Source organism: Sus scrofa, chromosome X, assembly GCF_054392235.1.
Source record: "Sus scrofa isolate SSC_HxYL_T2T_F1_AM1 chromosome X, Sscrofa_HxYL_maternal_Yorkshire_Landrace_v2.0, whole genome shotgun sequence".
NCBI lineage: Eukaryota > Metazoa > Chordata > Mammalia > Artiodactyla > Suidae > Sus > Sus scrofa.
This window is the reverse complement of record NC_139401.1, coordinates 42237204-42260536: the sequence shown is the minus strand read 5'-3', so window position 1 is coordinate 42260536 and position 23333 is coordinate 42237204. Positions and strand designations below refer to the sequence as shown.

General features: G+C 38.5%; 1 long non-coding RNA gene across 1 annotated transcript in view; it reads left to right on the top strand.

The window, feature by feature from the left end:
* Nucleotides 1–23333, top strand: part of LOC146394564 (uncharacterized) — a 504529-nt gene that overhangs the window by 269559 nt on the left and 211637 nt on the right. Inside the window, exons 5-7 of the long non-coding RNA XR_014835337.1 lie at nt 15318–15546; nt 16450–16567; nt 20079–20126. This is a non-coding gene — a long non-coding RNA (uncharacterized LOC146394564). The remainder of the gene's footprint in view (nt 1–15317; nt 15547–16449; nt 16568–20078; nt 20127–23333) is intronic.

Below are 23333 nucleotides of genomic sequence, written 5' to 3'. Positions count from 1 at the left end.
GGTGCAAGGAGAAATAGAACACAATAATAAGAGACAAATGTAGCACACCAATTTCAGATCAAGAGAAATCAAGTGGACAAAAATTCAGTAATGATGGGAGTTCTCACTGTGGTGCAAAGGGATTGGCGGTGTCTTGGGAGCACCAGGACACAAGTTCGATCCCTAGCCCAGCACAGGGGGTTAAGGATCCAGCATTGCCGAGGCTTCAGCATGGGTGGCAACTTTGGCTGGGATCTGATCCCTGGCCTGGGAACACCATATGCTGCAGTGCCTGTGGGGTGGCCAACAAAGAAAAAATAATTCAGTTATGATGTAAATGCCCAGAAAACATCAGTAAGGTAGGTCAAGTACTTTTATTTTGAACTTTACACTTAAATATTGGAGAATATGCCTCTTTCTAAGCACACATGGAAAATTCATAAAAATAAACCATAAATTATCTCACAGAAACTCTCAATATGTTTCATAAAGTAGAAATAATAACACAAAGTTTTCATAGCTTGAAATAAAATCAGATAACAAAAAGCCCTTTCACTTGAGAATTTTAAAACTCGATAAAGCATTCTTTTGTAAAAGTAGTATAAATTAAGACTGTAGAATTTCTCAAATGTAATAATAATCAAAACATTATGTATTAGAATACATTGGGAACCAAATGTGATCCGTTAAGAAAAATTATAGCCCTAAATACGGAACAATAAAAATAAAAGAATGCCTGTAAATGAACTCAAATCTATAAACCCAACAGCATCATAATGCAAAAGAAAGCAGACTGATGGAATCAATAAAGATAGAAGAAGGTATGAATGAGGTTGAAAACAGAAAAATAGTAGAAATAACAAAGAAATCAAAATACTGTTCTGCAAAATTCAACAAAACAGACAAACCACTAACTAACCTAGTTAAGAAAATAAATAAATACATAAATACATAAATCTCAGAGTTCCCATTGTGGCACAGTGGAAACGAACCCGACTAAGAACCACGAAGTCGCAGGTTCGATCCCTGGCCTTACTCAGTGGGTTAAGGATCTGGCACTGCCGTGAGCTGTGGTATAGATTGCAGACTCAGATAGGATCTGGCTGTGGCTGTGGTTTAGGCCAGCTGCTGTAGCTCCGATTGGACCCCTAGCCTGGGAACCTCCATATGCCACAGGTGCAGCCCTGAAAAGAAAAGAAAAGAAAAAACAAACCCTCAAATATACAGATAAAAGTTGACAAGGATGAAATAAACATCGAGATAGAGGAATTTTTTTTAACCATGAGACTGCTGTTTCTGCTGCTGTCAAACCCTGGATGCTGCCGCTTAAACAGCTAACTCTCTACTAGACTTGACTAAGGTAGCTCCTGTTGTCAGCACCAAAGTAATTTCTGCCCTAAGAACTTCTGCTCTGACCCTCCCCTGGACTGCGGCTTAAGCACAGAAACTGCTCACTACAATCGGACCTCAACATATGCATGTCTTTGTTGCATGATTGTACCCTGGTCGAAAGGAACCTGTGGAGGTGAGGTACCTGGGTTCTGGTGAGATGAGGCTCAAATTCTCTAGACAGTTCAAAGGCACTCAAAAAGTTCTGGGCCATCATGTCAAATAATCGCTTCAAATGTTCAACTTTATGCCTGCCTCATGCAGAATTACAAAGTCAGTTGTATTAGTAAATAATTAGGAGTTCCCTGGTGGCTCAGTGGGTTAAGGATCTGGCATTGCCACTGCCGTGGTGCAGGTTCGATCCCTGGCCTGGGAAGATCAGCAAGTCATGAAAAAAAATAAATTAGAAACAACTTAAATACACATCCCTAAAGAGGACGTTAATTAAATTATGAAATATACTTACATTAGTATACTACGTAAAAATGGAAAGATTGAGAATATTCTGCATAGAATAGTGTCTAATAAATCTTTAGGTACACAAATTCACCATACAAAAATACATGCACCTGTATGCACACATGTGTGTGCATATATATGACTGTATTCATATTCATAAATATATACGTAAGTATCTGCATATCATTCAATGTAAACATAGAAAAAGGACTGGACAGATATACATCCAAATGTTAAACTCGATTACTTTTAGGTGGGAGAGACTATGCTGCGTGTTAGGGGCAAAGTAAAGGGAATAGTCACATTTTATTCTCTACTCCTCTCACTGTAGAGATCTGTTTTCATAAGATTGTGTTTGTGCTTGGCTAGTGCAATTTTTAAAAAATTAAATTTGTAGAGAAGATGGAGATTGAAAATATGCATCAAGAGTCCATATGCTCTGCAAATTTGCCTCCAAGTTGCTTAGTGGACAATGTGAAAAAATGGCAACATCCTCAGTTTCTTGGATTGCCTTGTCCACAAGGCAATCCCCGCCCCCGATTCTAGTCACTCTGGGGCATCAACATTTTTTCCAGAGTTCCCGTCATGGCTCAGTGGTTGACGAATCCAACTAGGAACCATGAGGTTGCAGGTTCGATCCCTGGCCTCGCTCAGTGGGTAAAGGATCCGGCGTTGCCATGAGCTGTGGTGTAGGTCGCAGACGTGGCTCAGATCCCGTGTTGCTGTGGCTCTGGTGTAGGCTAGGGGGCTCCAGCTTGTTGCGGCTCTGATTAGACCCCTAGCCTGGGAACCTCCATATGCTGTGGGTGCGACCCTAGAAAAGACGAAAAAAAAAAAAAAAAAAAGAAACATTTTTTCCTGGTATTGTGGTATGATACAAAATAAATATTTGATTTTTGCCCCTTTTCCTGGCATGAAGCTTCTCAAACCTTTGGATGATGTCTTCTGTATGCTAATAAGATGACTGGGGGGTGGGAGGCCCTACACAGCTTCAGGAGGCTGGTCACCAGAAACACCGGGCAAGATTAGAGGCTTAGAACTTTCAGGCCCCTCAGCTCCCACCTCTGGACAAGGGAGAGGGCCAAGCGACAGACTTCATCACCCACAGCCAATGATTTAACCAATCATGTCTGTATCCTGACACTTCCATAGAAACCCCTAAACGACAGGGTCTGGGGAGTTTCCAAACGGGTAAACACGGATATGCTGGGAAGGCGGCTTGACCTAGAAGCTTCGCACCCTTCCTCTCCCCATACCTTGCCGTGTACACCTCTTCCATTTGGCTGTTCTGAGTTCTACCCTTTCTTATAAACCACTAGGAGCAAATAAAGCACTTTCTTGAGTTCTTTGAGTCATTCTGGCAAATTATCGAACCTGATCTTGGCAATCAAATTTATAGCGATCGGTCAGAAGTATGGGTGACAGCCTGGGACCTGCAAGTGGCATCTGAAGTGGGGGCCAGTTTGTGAGACTGAGGCCTTAAGTTGTGGGGTCTGCGCTAACTCTGAACAATTAGTGTCAGAATTGGACTGATTTGTCGATAGCCATTTGGTATCAGAGGATCAGAACTGGTGTGTGAAACACACTGTGTATTTGGTGTGAGGGAAAAAAGAAACCTTTTTAGGTGTGAGTAGTCTTTTTATAGGTGTATCTAAGTAGGAGTATTGAGCAATGTATGTGACAGTTTTCCCAAAATCACACCTGTATTAAATGCAATTGTGGAAAAGTTTCAACCTAAAGAAGCAATCTTTTTTTTTTTTTTTTTTTTTTTTTTGGTCTTTTTAGGACCACAGCCGAGGTGTATGGAGGTTCCCAGGCTAGGGGTCTAATCAGAGCTGTAGTCGCCGGCCTACGCCAGAGCCACGGCAACACCAGATCCAAGCCGAGTCTGCGACCTACACCACAGCTCACGACAACGCCGGATCCTTCACCCACTGAGAGAGGCCAGGGATTGAACCCGCGTCCTCATGGATACTAGTCAGATTCATTTCCTCTAAGCCACGATGGGAACTCCCCAAGGAAGCAATCTTGCAGGGACCAAAGTTCCTCCAGTTTGGACCTTCCTCTTACTAAATAGTATCATTAGTCATGGGGGAAAGGAGGGCAGATGGAAGAGCTGGAAATAGTGGAAGCACAAATCCTGATGCAAATGGAACTTCATTGATAAGGATACAACACAGCTCAAATATCCCCCAACATCTTCTTTAAACATTCATTTATCAATAGCAAGCGAGCTTTTTTTTTTTTTACTAGATCTTATTATTCAATGTGTTAATAAAGGACCTGTATATCATTATGTCACAAATCTGGTTTAAACATTTTGCTAACTGTGCTTTCATGTAATTCATTACCTTGGGAATCCTGTGTGTTTTAATTTACGTATTTGAAGACTCTTTTCCTGAGGCATCCAGACTACTTTAGTGATCCATAGCACTAAAAAGGTTGACTCCTTGAAGCTATACCATGAAATTTCAGTATCTAATTACAATTTTTTTTTTTTTTGCTTTTTTTTAGGGCCGCACCCACGGCACATGGAGGTTCCCAGGCCTAGGGGGTCGAATGGGAGCTGTAGCTGCCGGCCTATACCACAGCCACAGCAGCACGGGATCTGAGCCACCTCCGCACCCCACACCACAGGTCACGGCAACACCGGATCCTTAACCCACTGAGCAAGGGCAGGGATGGAATCTGAGACGCCGCTACGACCTGCGCCACAGCTGTGGCAATGCCAGATCCTTAACCCACTGCATCACAGTGAGGACTCCAATAGCCCAGCTTCTTTATAGGTCAGGTTTCATGACTTGAAATACATACTTATGTTACTCCCTCTCATTTTTAGTAATTGCCACTAAGCACCCTCCCGATAGAGAACTAAGCACGGAGCAGACACTGTCGATCCCCTATCCCGTATCACTTTGGCTCCCCTGAGTCCTCTGGGAGTGGCAAATAAACACCGTTATCAGCATCTGTCAGTGTCCCAACCGAAGCATCTGCGCCTGTCTTCCTTCCTGGCTGGAGTTCATGCCGCCTGGGACAAACTCCGCCAAGGAGGGATGGGATCTCGGAATAAGTGCTCCCGCCCCTCCCCTGCTCTACCCTAGGCTTTGGGACATATGTTCCCCATGGCTTTTCAGAGATTCCCTGGCAAAGTTAAGGTCCAGGTACCCACAGTATTAACCTGCCCTCCAACACATACTTCATTAGCTTTCTTCTTTTCTTTGGTCCCTTCCTCACTGCTGCTTCTTGTGTTCGCCTCCCAAAGAAGGTATTCGTACCCACATCCTCACCTCAGAGGCCGCTTTTAAAGGGAGTCGAAGTAAGACAAAACACATTTAGGGCATGTGTGGATTCCCACATTCTTATTTGAAATAAGTTGGAATAAGATCAAATAACTTATGTCAAGTTCTTAGGCAGAAACTAAGAGCCCTCCAAGGGTTGAGAAAAAATGTTTAAGATTTCTTTAAATGCTTATGAATCAATATCTGGCGTTGTAGAAAATACTCAAAAATCACATTTCTAGTCACCACTGTTATAACCTGACTGTGAAAGATCTGTTTTCCCTCTTGACGTTTCTCAACTCTAAGTTAAAGACTGAACCCTTTGGAGACTCTTTCATTGAATGAATGAAGACCCCATCTCCATCATTTCCTTCCATCCATCTTCCTTTTCGAAGGTGTGATTCTCTTGCAAAAACAAAAAGCAAAGCAAAGCGTTTATCGAAACATGCCTACCAGGCGATCGCTGCCTTCACTGTCTCTTTAGAGAGGGTAGCAACCCAGAGGATTTTCTGTGCTCTAAGCCTGCAATTAGTTCTGGACAATAAAGAGAATTTGCTTTCCTGGGTTATGAGATTTTGAAGCAATGAGTGAAGTGTGGGCGCGTGGCCACTCTCCCAAGCCTGAGAGACAGCTCCGTTTACTGAGCTAAGGGATGCTCGGAGGAAAATCAAAGGAAAAGATAACGGGCAACTTTGCAAATGTTTTGTAGTATTTGTGAAAAAATTATGAAAGCTGTCGGCCCCTTGTTCTGCACATCTCCAGTATGCAAAGCCTGACACTCCCTTCCAAATGAAGCACTTGTCTCCCAGGGTCAGAAATACTTCAGTTCACATATGGCCACAAGGTTTTAAATTATGTCTGATTTGTTTTCCTCTCCTCCCTTGGTTTTCATTCTGAAAATGTCTGTCATTAGAATGCTTTCCAATATGCTCCATTCAACACACGAGTTAGGTGTTGAAGTTTGTGGGCAGAATATCTGTTTTGAAGTAAATGCCAAGTTTGATCAAGATCTATTGCAATTGGTTTCTCCTAGCTGGTTATAGTTCTTTTCTGGGAAAGTAAGATTACATTCAGAAGTCATGCAAACCTTATTTCAAAGACCCTTATCATTTCCTGGTGCTGCCCCTTTCCTAAAACCAACTACTGTCCTGAACTACTGTGGTTTAGGGATAATCAAAGCATATGAAGATGCCTTATTCTATCAGAATCTTAAATGTCTTCAAGACTGGCGATTTGGATATTGTCCCTATAGGCAGATCTGATAGTGATTCACTTTGTTATTAGAGATATAATTTCTTATTTTCTCTGTATCTCTTGTCACAGCCATTAAAAGTAGATAAAACCCATTTGCCTTTTCAGTTCTATAAAGTCATCCTTATTATCAGCCATTGAAAGCATTTATTAAGTATCAATTTATGAATGGAGCCAAGCTTGGCAGATAGAAGCGGATCATAACTTCCTCTGGAATATGGTTGATTTCCTTCCATGCATCACCATGATAGACTGAATATATTTATGACACATGATAATTGAATAATAAACATTTATCTGAATGAATAAGCATAGTGTTCAGGTGTTTCCGTTATGCAGAAATAGGTACTGAATTTATATGAGAATTAATGACTGCAAAGTCGTGGTACATTTTGTGTTTGAACATGATGATGGGAAAACTTGTTTACTGAGGTAATTAATCCATGAAGGCTTTATTGAGTACTTGGGTTTTAAAAGCAGCGATGACACTTGGCAGTGATAAGGATGAAGTAAAATGGCACTTTTCACTGAAAATGACAACGACTGCTTGATTCCCTGAGCTCACTAATGTGTTCCTTAGGGTCCAATGAGTGACAGATACACACAGAACAGGGCTTCTAACTTCTGAGGGGGCAAACTATTCCAAAGATAGCCCTGTTTCAAAGTTGAGGAGACTAGAAGACCAAGGTGAAAGAGAATCATTTAATTCTAATGTTTTCAGAGTTCCCGTTGTGGCTCAGTGGTTAACGAATCCGACTAGGAACCATGAGGTTGCGGGTTCGATCCCTGCCCTCGCTCAGGGGGTTCAGGATCCGGCGTTGCTGTGAGCTGTGGTGTAGGTTGCAGACGCGGCTCGGATCCCACGTGGCTGTGGCTGTGGTATAGGCCGGTGGCTACAGCTCCGATTCGACCCCTGGCCTGGGAACCTCCTCCGTATGCTGTGGGAGAGGCTCTAGAAAAGGCAAAAAGACCAAAACAAAACAAAACAGAAAATTCTAATGTTTTCAACAAATTGTATGCATTTGGTTGTACCCTGAAATCCTTGGCAAGTCCTTGTGTGGAAGTTTATTTCAAAATGAATATATAACATCAAATCACCTATAACAAGCCAATGGTTTAAAAATACGGAGGGGAATGGCCGCTGTGGCCAGCTGGGTTAAGAATCTAACTGCAGCAGCTCAGGTCACAATGGAGGCGACTATTCAATCCCCATCCCAGGGCAGTGGGTTAAAGGATCTGATGTTGCTGCAGATGCGGCATAGGTCAAAACTGGGACTCAGATTCAAGCCCTGGCCTGGGAACTTCCATATGCCATGGGTGTGGCCATTAAATAGGGAGGAAACAACCGCCCTGGTGTTTTTATGGAATTAACCTAAATTGCAGGTCCCAAATAATCTCATTTTGTATATGGATGCAAACGCTTTAGGAAAAAGAGCTAGTTTAAAAATTATTTTGACTACCTTAAAATATGACTATAAGTTGCTACTCACGACAGTAAGATTTTCCTGTGGCTTCTCTAGTTACAGATATTCTGTGAAATTCAAGGGGCATAAAATTCCATTTAAAGAAGGCAAATTGTTTATGTGAGAGGGAAACTAAAAAGCCTTCAGTGGAAACATATAATTTTCCATTATATGAATAAAAAGTCATGAAAAATGGGGCTTGTACTTTGTAAAAGGAGTATCATATAATTTTTTTCTATGTCATGTGTGAAGAAAGGAACCAGAATCTTGAAAAGACAACTGAAACCTCATCTCCAATTTACTGTTCTCCAATAGCCTGGACAGGCAGAATCAAGAATTGAGATAAAGACATGGTAAATAGGTAACTAGCCTGCAAGTCTCTCAGTCACTACTCTGAGTCATGAAAAGGACTGAGTACAAATTGCTGGAAAAATGCTATTGATTATCAAACATTCCATATCAATTTCCTTTTACTACCCCCCCTTTACCATAACATTTCTCATAGATTCATGCATCCACGACCACAATCAGAACACATCACCCCCCCAAATGACCTCATGCTACCCCTTTGTAGACACACATTCCTCCCGCTCCCAGCTTCTGGCATGCCCTGATCTGTTTTGTCTTTCCAGAATGTCCTATAACTAGAATAATGAAGTATGTAACTTATATAGAATTGCTTTATTCCCTTAGCACAATGCCTTTGGGACTCATGGATGTTGCTCTATGTATCAATAGCATGTTCCTTTTCATTGCTGAATAGTATTCCATTGCATAGATATACTACAGTTTGTTGACCCATTCCATTTGAAGAACACGTTGTGTTGTTTCCCTTTGGGCCAATTGCAAATAGAGCTGCCATATATACATTCATAATATACTAGTTTTTGTATGAACATAAGTTTTTATTTCTCTAGGGTAAATATCAAGGAGTAAGATAGCTGGACATATGATAAAGTGTATGGTTAACTTTATAAGAAACTGCCAAACCATTTTCCAGAGTGGCTGTCCCATTTTGTATTTCCACCTGCAATGTAGGAGAGTTCCAGTTGTTCTACACCTTTGCTAGCAGTCGATATTATCAGTACGTTTTTAAGCCAGTGTAATAGGTATATAGTGGTGTCTCCTTATGGTTTTAATTTGCATTTACCTAATGGATAAAGATGTTAAATATCTTTTCATGTGCTTATTTGACATCCTTATATGAACTTTGGTGAAGTGTATGTTCCCATACTTTGTAAATTAAAAAAAAATTGTACTGAGTTAACTGTAAATTCACATGCAGTTGTAAAAAAAATCATGTGGTGAGATCCTTTGTATACTTTATCCAATTTCTACCAATGGTAACAATTTCATAAAAATGTAGTATAATATCACAACCAGGGTGTTCACATTGATACAATCCAGTCTTATTCAGATTTGTCCAATTTTGCTTATCCTAATTTGTATGTGTATGTGTTAAATCCTATGCAATTTTATCACCTGTATTGCTTTGCGTATCCATCACCACAGTCAAGATACTGAACAGTTCCATAACCACAAGGATCCCTCATATTGCCCTTTGATAACTCTATCTACCTTCCTCTCATGACCCCTTTTCTCAATCCTAACCCCTGAAAATCTGTGTTCTTTCTTCCATCTGTACTTCCCCACATGAACTCTTAAAGGAAAAGAAATAGTTGAAAATATGTGAGAAAGTAACCAAATCATACTCTATACATATAGTGATAAATCCGACTTAAAACATTTTCCAGTGGTAATGCTACTATATTTCTTTGGCTACTTTAAAGACATTATGCTTAGAAACCAAGGTGTAGAACATTTCTAGCTAAATGACAGAGTCAAGAGAGTAAGACCTAGGATCTCTGCACAGGACATGCCTGTAGCCTTTGCTTCACCCAACCGGGACCCCGTCCATACCATGTCACTACCACCTGGGTACAAATACTGTTTAAAATCATAAAGTGGAGGGGGTTCCCATCCTGGTTCAGCAGTAATGAACCTGACTAGTATCCATGAGGATTCGGGTTCGATCCCTGGTCTTGCTCAGTGGGTTAAGGATCCGGCATTGTTGCGAGCTCTGGTGTAGGTCACAGACATGGCTCAGATCTGGCATTGCTGTGGCTGTGGCGTAGGCTGGCAGCTGCAGCTCCGATTCGACCCCTCACCTGGGAACCACCATATGCCATGGGTGTGGCCCTAAAAAATATAAAATTAAATAAATAAAGTGGAAAGTGAATGTAATTGTGAATATCACTATTCTAACCTCTTGAATATCCTTTTCTGAAAGGAATTTAATTTTTGTTGTACAACTAAGTAGAATATCTACAACTTTTTATGGGCTCTGATGAATATGTCCTTACTGCATACTTTCAAGAGAAATTATTGCTATATATTACTATTGGTAATTATACTGAATATTATAAAACAATTTTTGCTAAATTGTTAATAAACAATTAGTAAACAATTTTCAGTCAGTTTCAGTAAAATGTTCTTTAATTGTCCTCCTCAAAGCACAGATAAGCAGCCTTCCTGTTTATTTTTGGAGACAAAGGGCTTCACGTGCCGATTTGGCATTGAATGGTCACTCATAGCAACAAAGCTGTCTTGGTTTCTATGTTTTGAAAACAGGCATGAGTCCCTAATTATGTCACAGTTGATTCCTGTCCACAAGGCTATCTGTTATGTCTACCTCCATACATTTATATATATATATATATATGTCTTGTTATTTTGGTCAGCAGGAAATAACTTCTTCATGACACAAGGCAACATCAGTCACAACCTCTCCTGAAAACAACTGATGTCAAAAAGAAGAGGAATGCCAAAAAAAAGGCGGGGGGGGGGGATGCTGCAAAGGCTTTGAGAATGTGTGCCTGCTGTGGGTTGAATGGTGTTCCCCCAAAATTCATATACTGAAAACCTAACACCCAGAACCTCAGAATATGACCTTATCTGAAGTCTCTACAGAGCTAATCAGGTTCAAATTGTGTCATGAGGGTGGGCCCCAACCCAATGTGACTGATGTCCTTATAAAGAGAAGAAATTCAGACACAGACAGAGACACATAGAAGGAGGATAATATGAAGACACAGGGAGATGACAGCCATCTCCAAGCCAAAGAGAGAGACCTGGAACAGATCCTTCCCTAACAGCCCTCGGAAGGAGCCAACCCTGCCAAAATTTTGATTTTAGACTTTTAGCTTCCAGAACTGTGAGGGAATGAATTTCTGTTGTTAAACTCCTAATTTGTGGTGCTTTGTGCCAGCAGCCCTGGCAAACTAATACAGTGCCCCAAATCACAAAAACCACAGCAGTGGGTTTCCAGCCAAATGCCGTAATGGGACTATAGTTCAGCACATTTAATTGTCTGTGGTCACTTGAGGAAAAAAAATAAAACATGGAGAAATTGCTAAGGTTTCTCTATTGTTTTTCAGATTTGCATAAGATTAACAACTTACCCCTCTGCGATAGTATACCCTGCAGACTTTTTCCAAAGGCAAATGAGAGTCCCTTTGATAATATAACTCCCAGACCTTTTCTTATTCTAAACTCTTCTATCTAGTCAATAAATAATCAGTTAAAGTTCAAAGAACTTCCCAAGTTGAAGACCTTCAACTTTAAGAAAGGCATTAAGCCCAAGCAACTTTTGTGAGACTTGACGTGTGTCCTTCACCAAACTTTATGTTACACAGGAGTATTGGTTAAACAAAGGTAGAAGGAAGAAACCAGCGTAATGAGGACCTATATATAGCTTGTCTGTCTGCGTGCTGATAGAATTCATTTTCACCTGGGCTTGGATAGCTCTGTGCTTGTCTCCTGGGATGCCGGAGAGTCTGGTGCTGACCCTTGGCTAAGATAAGGACGAAATGTGCTAGCTAATGATTTATAACCTGCTATTTAAAGTTCAAAATTCCCTTGGAGACATCTTGTACTGGCTTGTCTACATTGGTTAGGGATCTGTAGATTAATGGCTTGTACTCGTTTCGCCATTTACACAGTCTGGTTTTAGTTGTGACTAGTAGTGTATTAAAGACCCCTCAGTAAACTTATCTCAGCTTTCTTGAAACCAAGATAACTTGCACATATCTTAGTGGCCCACACTTTGCGTCTAAAGTGAGAGAGAACTCTTAAGAGGTGCTCCTGGACATATCAAACCCCTCAATGACTGACTACTTTTTTCTCCCACTATGCTTAACCTTATGTGTGAGATGTTTTAAGTCCTTTCAATTGTTTGACCCTATGTCATTGTTACACCCTCAAACCCTAGGTTCAAGACTGACATCTTGGGGTCCTCCTAAAATTTACCTTAAAACGTGAAGCAAGCCCTAGTCCTAAAGACCACACATTGCAAAGAAAATGACAAAGCATTAGGGACCCCAATCTTTGTTGACTTTTTTTTTTTTGTCTTATTGCTGTGGCTAGGACGTCCAATGCTATGTTAAATAAAAGCAGTGAGAGTGGGCATCCTTGTCTTGTTCCATATTTTAGCAGGAAGTCTTTTAGTTTTTCTCCATTGAGTATTATATTGGCAGTGGGTTTATCAAAAATGGCTTTCATTATGTTAAGATATGTTCCCTCTATACCTACTTTGGTAAGAATTTTTATTATGAATGGATGTTGAATTTTATCAAGTGCTTTTTCTGCATCTATTGAGACTATCATGTGGCTTTTGACTTTTGTTAATGTGGTGTATGACATTGATTGATTTGTGTATGTTGACCCATCCTTGTGAACTTGGGATGAATCCCACTTAGTTGTGGTGTATGATCTTTTTTATGTCTTGTTGGATTTGGTTGGCTAAAATTTTGGTGATAATTTTTGCATCTATATTCATCAAAGATATTGGCCTATAATTTTCTTTTTTGGTAGTATTTTTGTCTGGTTTTGGTATTAGGGTGATGGAATGTCTTTGGGAGTGTTTCTTCTTCAATCTTTGTAAGAGTTTAAGAAGGAAGGGTATAAGTTCTTTGTATGTTTGGTAGAGTTCGCCTGTGAAGCCATCTGATCCTGGACTTTTGTTTGTAGGGAGTTTTTTAAAATTACATATTCAATTTTACTTCTAGTGACGGGTCTGTTCAAATTACCTGTTTCTTCTTGATTCAGTTTTAGTGGGCTGTATGTTTCTAGAAAGTTGTCCATTTCTTCTAGGTTATCAAATTTGTTGTGTAATTGTTCATAGTATTCTTTTATAGTTTTTTTGTATTTCTGCAGTATCAGTTTAGACAGTTTAGATTTCTTCTTTTTCATTTCTTATTTTCTTTATTTAGGTTCTCTCTCTTTTCTTCTTGATGAACCTGGCCAGAGGTTTGCAATTTTGTTTACCTGTCGAAGAACCAGTTCTTGGTTTTATTGATTTTTTTTCTATTTTTTAAAATTTCTAATTTATTGATTTCCTCTATGATCTTTATTATTTCCTTCCTTCTGCTGACTTCAGGTTTTGTTTGTTGACAGTTGTTTCTGCTGGTTCACATGACTTCTATTATTCTAAAGCCTGTCTCTGGAACCAAAAACATTATAGAATATAAGGGAGTAAAAGCTGCTGAATAATGAAAGCTGCACAATTAAATCAAGGTCATCTGCCAAAGGCATACATTCTAAATAACCATTAAATCTACTCCTTCCCATAAACTATTTGTTTTGAGTGTTGTTGGATTAAATTAGTCGGAGACAGCTTTATATTTTGGGCACTACAGAAGCTCTAAATAGGATCGCTTTCATTAAAGCATATGTGAATAGAGGAGTTAGTTATGAAGTATAAGAGAGCAGCAGAAACATTTTCACACAGAAAAATGCCTTGTAACTTTAATCAGAATAAAGATAGTAATAAGCACTAAAAGAATATCTAACATGAGAGAAATGGCTTGATAAATTATGGTACATCAAAATGATGGAATATTATGTGGGCATTAAAATGATAATTAAGATTATGTAGAAACATAAACAAGATGTTTGAAATAATGTTAAGTAAAATCAGCAGAATACAAAGTGGCATATAACATATGAGAGTGTTGAAGGAAATATATTAAAACAGTGCATTATCATAATTGGGAGTTGACCATTTGTTTTTAATTAAAATAACCTGTTATCGAGATGTTGTGTTATGTATACATATGTATACTTCTTCTATATGTATATATCTATATCTGGAAATGAGATATTTAATGGTGGGCATATTAGTCTGAATTTTTGAGATACTTCGTTATCATTTATAGCAACAATTTCCAATAGAACTTGCTGCAGCGATATATCCCCTTTCTAAATCTGTGCTGTCCAATATGTGAGATAATAGCCATGTGTATCTATCTACTAAGCACTTGAAATGTTGCTAGTGTGGCCAAGAAATCAATATTTTAAAAAACCTAGCTAGTTAAAATTTAAATTCAAGTAGCCACACTTGACTGGTGGTTACCATATCATTCTCTCAATAACATAAGTTTAGAGCTAGAAGATAGATAAAATTAAGTAGTGGCTTCATTAGTCTGGATTTCTTTCCAATTTCATTAATGCTTTTTCTATAATCAATTGGAATCTTTAAAAGTACTCTATCATTCACTTCTCCCTTTGGAGCAATAAATTGTGCAAAAAGTGCATCCTGCTGGACTGCAAAGGATAAAATAGGTCAGCTTACTGTCCATTTCAGTAGAATTTTGATACATCAAAAATCTTTACTGTAATCACAAATATACTAGAGAGCTGAAGCTGCACAAATGGTTGCCCCTATCTATTACAAAAACATGAGACCAGAAAAACAACAGGTCCTAGGCTCCCTGGCTTACCCTGGCCTGGAAGGTGCATGAATAAAGGACTCTTACATAGCCAGTATGAATGGGGAAGAAATCAACATTAGTTTTTCCACTTGAGAAAATGTGGGGACTCTGTGAAACCTTTTATTTATGTTGGAATCCTGTTTCCATGTATCCCTAGTAAGCAGTGCCCACCTGACCTAGGCAGATTGCATTCTGACTTCTGCATTGCCCTCCCTCCTCCTCGTTCTACATCTTTGCATAACCACCCTTTCAGCCATAACTCTCCACTCTTATCCTCCACCTCCACCCTAGAATGCCATTTTCATCTCCAAAAGTATTGAATTGGATTTTTAATGGATGGGAGAATATGGATTAGAGATGAGTAAAGAGAAAAGAAAGAAAAAAAAAAAAGACTCAAACTGAGTGTGATGTAATTCCCAAACTCAGAGAAGCAGTGATTACTGCTAATATGCTATAGGGACGGTTCTGATAGACCTAAATGAAATTTTTAAATTGATAATGTTATTTACTAACCTAGCCAGGTATCTATCAGGCAGCAGTCTAAACATCTTTAATCAAACAGTCTCTTTCATCTTGTATCTGGTCTAACAATGATTTCTTAATAAGTCTTTTTTTCCTGTGTCTCTACCAAGAGTAAAATCTTTTACTTGGCTAATATAGAGACATAGTCTTTTGTATCAAACTTAAAACTTCGACATAATAAATGTGTGCTATATGTTTTCCTTGAGAATTTGGAGACCCCACCAGTATGGCTCAACTCATGAGAACCTACCAGAGTGAAGCAAAAACAGTCTTGAATCAAGTATTACCACACCAAGATTGGCACTGAAAACTTGCAGAGGAAGTTCGGAGCCAGAATATTGGATGTCCCCATGGTTTGGGCAATTACAGTAAATGTTTCCCATCCCTGCTGCTCCTATAAGTGCTTGGAAAAGGTATCTTGGGCCTATAGAAAAGGTGAGTGGGGCTTAACACCATAGGCTTTTGGTCACTGTATTAAACTGTGTTACTAAGGGATAACCAAAGACCCTAGCAAAGATGGGGGGAAAATAACTCATTTATTTCTTTCGGTTTCAGGAAGTTACTCTATGTTGTGTGGGCAAAGACTTTGTGTCTTATTTTCATTTTTCTTTTAGCTAAAGTTGTATAATTTGCCCAGCAACTTTTCGCACATTGGTCTCTGTCTCTAAGTGGTCTTTTAAAATTCTTTGTGTGGTATGACCAGAGAGATTTTAGATATAGAGTGGTCTGTTTGCTTAAAATGTTTTTGAAAAATTAAAGTTAATTGACTGTGGGACTTGGTCATTTGTATGCATCATGAGAACATCCAGTTCCAACAGAGAGAGCCATCTTGAGATGAAAAAAGAACAGAAAAATCTGTTCAGTGGATATCATGAAAATATGATACCCTATTCTGTGATGTTAAAGAAAATCACAGGGTTTTTGTGTGTGTACATGTGTGTGTGTGTGTGTGTGTGTGTGTGTGTGCGTGTGCGTGCATGCACTGAGCATAACGACTGAAGAGGTTGACTGGAATAGGGTAAGAAATGGAGCTACCTCTGGAGATACAAATAATATTATCTAATGCAAACTATTTACTTACTGTTGCAAGTTGGGTTTTCCTGGAAGCAGACCTGGAGACAGTTTAGCAGGCAGGATGGTTATGAAGGGATCATCACCTGTGGATGGTGGGGTATCAAGCAGGTATGGGTAGAAGAAGTCCAAACTGTAATGCAGGCCCTACAAATACTTTGGGCAACCCTAAAGGGTACTCAGAAGTTAGAATAGGCCTTTAGTGTTGTCCTGTTAGTTCAAGATTGATTGAACATTTATATCTCACATGGATGTGGTTCCCTGCAGCTGAGATATCACCTGACAGCAGCAAGATTCCTGCTTATATCACTCCCAGCAGCTGGGGCAAGTCCTTCAATGAGAGGGGATCTGGGTGGATCATCAAGGGATCCACCTCCTTGGTTATGTAAGTTTGTGAAACTAAATTGCTTAATCTGGAGGGAAATGAACAAGATAGTTAAATTTATCAAATTTAATGGAGCACATATTAAATTAGCCTAGGGACTTATATTTAAATATGCACATTTAGAATGAAGAGTCTCAATAACTCATACACAAAAAGGAGAAATTAAAAAGAAAATAGGGTGCTCAAAAAGGAGCAATTAAATTTTAGGTAACTTTCGACAACTAAGATAAGAAACAAAGGGACAAACATTGATATCAGGCCAACCTTAAGACAGTATTCTAAATGAAGTCTTTTAAACAAAATTGGAATAATTTTTATATTATATAATAAATATTAGAGAATTATAAAAGTTTATTACTATTAGTTATAGTAAGTCATATGCAAGTTAAGCTATTATTGAATTTGTTTTAAAAGATATTCACAACACTCTAAACCTGATAAAGAGCATCTATATAAACCTCCTGCAACTAACATTATATATACCTTCTTTTTTTTTTTTTTTTGTCTTTCTGTCTTTTCTAGGGCCACGCTTGAGGCATATGGAGGTTCCCAGGCTAGGGGTCCAATCGGAGCTGTAGCCACCAGCCAGCACCAGAGCCACAGCAACGCCACATCCAAGTCGTGTCTGTGACCTACACCACAGCTCATGGCAACGCCAGATCCTTAACCCACTGAGTAAGGCCAGGGATCAAACCTGCAACCTCATGGTTCCTAGTCAGATTTGTTAACCACTGAGCCATGACGGGAACTCCACATTATATATACTTAATGGTGAGAAACTTGAAGTTTCTCCCTAAGGTCAGGTACAAGGCAAGGATTTTTCCTCTCACTATTCTTTTTAAAAATCATATTGGAATTTCTAGCTAATGCAATAAGACAAGAAAAAGAAATAAAATGCATACAGACTAGGAAGAAAGAAATAAAACTGTCTTTGTAAATATTATGATTATCTATGTGAAAAACCCAAAAGAACTGACCAAAAACTCCTGGAACTAATAAGAGATTTTAGCAGTGCTGAAGGTGACAAGGTTAATATACAAAAGTCAATCAGTTTCCTATATACAAGCAATGAACAAGTGGAATTCGAAATTAAAAATACAATACCATTTACATTGACACCAAAAAAGAGAAATACTTAGGTATGAATCTAACAAAATATTTACAAGACCTATATGAAGAAAACTACAAAACTCTGGTGAATGAAATTAAAGAACTAAATAAATGGGTAGCTATTCCATGTTCATGGATGGGAAGACTCAATATTTTTAAGATGTCACTTCTTCCCAACTTAAGAGATTCCATGTGCTCTCCATCAAAATCCCAGCAAGTTATTTTGTGGATACTGATGAACTAATTCTACAGTTTACATGGAGAGACAAAAGACCTAGAATAGCCAACACAATATTGAAGGAGAACAAAGTTGGAGGACTGACATAACCTGACTTCAAGACTTACTACAAAGCTACAGGAATTAATACGTTGTGGTACTGGCAAAAGAATGGACAAATAGATCAATGGAACAGAATAGAGAACTTAAAAATAGACCCACATAAATGTTGTCAATTGATCCTTTGACAAAGGAGCAGAGTATTTTCACTTTATTGTATTTAAAAAAATACAGTAAAGATCGTATTTCTGCAAAGAGTGCCAGAACAACTGAACGTCCACATCCAAAAAAGTAAAATTAGACACAGACCTTACACCAGTCACAAAACTTAGTTCAAAATGGGTCACATACCTAAGTGTAAAACACAAAACTATGAATTTCCTAGGAGATAACATAGGAGAAACTCTAAATGACCTTGGGTATGGCAATGACTTTTTAGATACAATAAAAAAAGGCACAATCCATAAAAGAAATAATGGATGTGCTAAACTTTACTAAAATTAAAAGTTTCTGTTCTATAAAAGATAATGTCAAGAGAATGAGAAGACAAACCACAGACTGGGAGAAAATATTTGCAGAAGACACATGTGATAAAGGACTGTTATCCAAAATATACACAGAATCTTTAAAGCTCAACAATAAGAAAACAAACAAACAAACAAAAACCTGATTAAAAATGGGCCAAAGGTCTTTACAGACATCTCACCAAGGAAGATGTACAGATGGAAAATAAGCATATGAAAAGATACTCCACATCAAATGTGATCGGGAAAATGCAAATTAAAACAAGATGCTACTACAAACCTATTAGAACAGCCCAAATCCAGAACACTGAAAACAGCAAATATCAGTGGAACAATAGGAATTCTCCTTCATTGCTGGTAGGAATGCAAAATGGTACAATCACTTTGGGAGACAGCTTGGAGGTTTCTTACAAAACTGAACATACTCTTACCATACGATTCAGCAATCATTTTCCTTGGTATTTACCCAAAGGAGTTGAAACCTTATGTCCACACAAAAACCTGAACATGGATGTTTATAGCAGCTTCATTCGTAATTGTCAAAACTTGTAAGCCACCAAGATGTCCTTCAGCAAGTGAATGGATAAATAAACTGTGGTGCAATCTGACAATGTAATATTATTCAGCACTGAAAAGAAATGTGCTATCAAGCCATGAAAAGACATGGTGGTCACTTAAATGCATATTACTAGGTGAAAAAAAAAGTCAATCCGAAAATGCTAAATATTGTATGACTCCAACTATACGACATTCTGAAATGGACAAAAAGGATCAGTGAGTGGTTGCCAGGAGTGGGGGAATGAAGAGGGGAAGCATAGTGGATTTTTAGGGCAGTGAAAATAACTCTGTGTGATACCATGATGATTGATTGATACATATCATTTTACATTTGTCCAAATCTGTAGAATCTCCAACACTATGAGTGAACTGTAATATAAATTATGGGCTTTAGGTGATGATGATATGTCCATGTAAGTTCATTAGCTATAACAAATGTACCACTTTGTTGGGGGATGTTGATAATGGAGACTGCTATGCATGTATGAGAGTAAGGGATAGATAGGAAATTTCTATATTTTTCCCCTCAGTTTTGCTGTGAACGTTCAAGTGCTCTCAAAATATTGTCTTCATTTTAAAGATTAATTAACTTAGAAAGATAGCATCAGGAATTCCCGTTGTGGTGCAATGGCAGGGATGCAGGTTCAATCCCCAGCCTGGCCACTGGATTAAGGATCCAATGTTGCTGCAGCTGTGGTGTAGGTTGCAACTCCAGCTCAGATTTGATCCCTGGCCTGGGAACTTCCATATGCCGTGGGATGGCCAAAAAAGAAAAAAAAATAAAATAAAAGCAGATGTTCTTTCTCACTTTATTATAGTGTACAATATACACTGCTTGATTTTAAAAGTATATACAATGCTTGATTTTATTTTTCAAAAATAATCTCAGTATGACTTTCCTACACTTATCTTACTGGTCAGAAAAGTGATCATTACTGACAGAAAAAATTTAGGGACATATAAACACAGATGCTCAAGTAAGTTGAATTAGAATAACTAATATCTTTCTGACTGATTCTTTTTTTGGTCTTGTGATTTCCAGCCAACATTTCAAAGCACATAAATGCCAGAATTACTCCACTTGAATCATGTGAGTAAAATTTCATTGTGTTATAATTTTCCGAGAGGTCATTTTTTTAAAAATATCAATAGTGATTGCATTATTTAATTAATTTACAATTTATTAAATATCTTGCAATTGAAATTTTTAAGTCTTTCCATAAATATTATATTGATGTAGTTAATTAATAATCTTAGATTACCTGGAAAATTTTTAAAGAAATCAAAGTGAATATTCAGAGACAAAAAGAGCAATGTAATTGGTCACCAAATAATAGTTTTTTCTGTTTGTTTTAATTTACATATTCTCACCACATAGGTAAGACAAATATATAAACATATTTGTCCATACAGAAAAAGTACTTTTGTATATGTTTACAAAGATTAAAAGCTGAAGATGATATTTCATTTTTTAGTATGGTTGTATATGTACAAGTTCATCTTATTTATTTAAAAATTTATGATTTATGAGAGGACATATAGGCACATCTCAGAGATATTGCAGGTTTGGTTCTGGACCACTGCGATAAAGTGAATATCATAACAAAGAGTCACATGAAGTTTTTGGTTTACTAGCGCATATAATAAGTTATGTTTACACTATTCTGTAATCTGTTAAGCATGAAATAGTATGTCTAAAAAAATGTACATATCTTACTTTAAAAATACTTTATTGGTGGAGTTCCCATTGTGGTGCAGCAGAAATGAATCTGACTAGTATCCATGGGGATGCAGGTTTGATCCCTGGCCTCGCTCAGTGGGTTGGGGATCCGGCATTGCTGTGAGCTGTGGTGCAGGTCGCAGATGCGGCTCAGATCTGGCATTACTGTAGCTGTGGAGTTGGCCAGTGGCTGCAGCTCCAATTCAGTCCCTAGCCTGGGAACCTCCATGCCATGGGCATGGCCCTAAAAAGCAAAAAAACCCACAAACAAACAAAAAGCTTTATTGGTAAAAAAGTGCGAACCATCATGTGAACCTTTGGGGAGATGATGTCTTTGCAATAATAACATCAAAGTTCACTAATTATAGATCCCCACGACATACATAGTAATAATGAAAAAGTTTAAAATATTGTGAGAATTACCAAAATGTGACACAGAGACATGACATGGGCAAATGCTGTTGGGAAAATGGCACTCATAGGCTTGTTCAATGCAAGGTTGCCACAAACCTTCAAGGTGTAAAAAAAACACGGTATCTGCAAAGTGCAAAAAAAGAGAATTGCAATAAAATGAGGTATGCTTGTACTGGTAGCTCAGAAGACAGAAATGAATTGTCATTAGGGTACTGTCTGTTCTGAATGCGAAGCAATAAAAAGTTATTATTTGCTTTCAGCATATTCTACCCAGATGGCAGATGATTTTTGCCTCATTCAACCTGACTGTGCATTCTCAAAAGAGTCTGTTAATTTTTATGCTATTTTATGCTTTGGGGAATTCCATAACTGTAGACAGCTGTAAAAAACTGACATGAAAAACTAAATTCCTAATGTTTATTATGGAAAAATTCTGTTATGGTTGTCACCTGGTATTGCGACTCTCTGGACCTTTCTTATCCTCAAACAATTGAACTATCATCTGAAAACTATTATGATATTGCTTTCCTCTGAGTTTAGACCTCAAATTCAGAGTAATACAATTGAAAAGGTGTTTTTTGCACCCTAACCATATTTACTGCTCCCAAGACAGCTGCTAGATAGCACCAAAGGATTTCTCCTCATCTTATAACCCAGAAAATGGCACTCGCGAGCAAGAAGGGATGTTAGAAATAATTGGGTTTGCTTGGTATGCTCATTATCTTCTTAATTGGCTCAACATAATGGTAGGACTTGTCCTTACTAGGGTGCAAAATTTGGAAAGACTATCCAAAGAAAAATGAAGCAACTCCCCCCAGGTTAATTTTGCGTAAGACCAGTGCTATAAGACCAAGATATTTTTAATTGTGGTTAATCCCTTTAAGATGTGTGGATTCTTACTTTTATTCCTAGGCAAAGGGAGGCATTATCAACACATTGGCTTCTCAAAAAATATATTCCCAGATATTAAAGATTCTTCTCAGATGTTGGTGATTATGACACATTTTACAGGAGAGATGCCAAGTTGGCTCTAGATTCAGCAGTTCCTCTGCTGACCAGAACATGTTATTTTTTTTTTTTTTTTGTCTTTTTGCTATTTCTTTGGGCCGCTTCCGCGGCATATGGAGGTTCCCAGGCTAGGGGTCTCATCTGAGCTGTAGCCGCTGGCCTACGCCAGAGCCACAGCAACGCGGGATCCGAACCGCGTCTGCAACCTACACCACAGCTCACGGCAACGCCGGATTGTTAACCCACTGAGCAAGGGCAGGGACCGAACCCGCAACCTCATGGTTCCTAGTCGGATTCGTTAACCACTGCGCCACGACGGGAACTCCCAGAACATGTTTTTAACCTTCATGACAATCAGTGAAGTTGGTCTGAAATGTTACAGGGAGGTCCACATGCATAAGAATTATATACCCCAGTAAGAGATTTCACTCTTCCTCCCTCTGATAGAGTTCTAGGAATAAAGTGATAACCTCATCAATCAGGGATTTCTGCTGTCACTTCACATCTATTTGAAACCAAAGCCATAAGTTGCAGATTGGCAAATATTTCTGAACACAATAGCAAAGGTAACCTAAGAGACTCGGCAGAAGGGCCTTTAGCAGCGACTTTTGACTATTTTAGTGCAGTTAAGTTGGAGGGAATAAACTCATGGATACATGCAGATGTCACCACTAGAGTCTGGTACCCGGGAGACTCAATCTATATGGAACTTAAGGTGCAGAATTTCCAGGACTATTTTTTTTCCCCAGAAATAGATGACTTGATGAAACTAGACTGTTGAATAGTATCAGTAGAATAATGTCTAGTTATGTAGAATTGAATAAAACCTTTGACAGAAATCTGATAGTGATTATTTTCTTGGAACATGTGGTACTGTTCTTAGTAATCTATTTTTAATAGGAATATAATGAAACCCTCTTCTTCCTTTTTTCCCCTCTATCTCTAAATTTCAATTTAATAGGCTCTCCTTGTTGAAACTGTGGTTTAACCGATAGCGGGGTTTTTTTTTTTTTTTTGGACACTTTATTTAAAAAGTTTTTTTTTATTATAATTGGTTTACAGTGGTGTGCCAATTTCAGCTGTACAGCAAAGTGACCCAATCTCACACACACACACACACACACACACACACACACGCACACACACACACACACA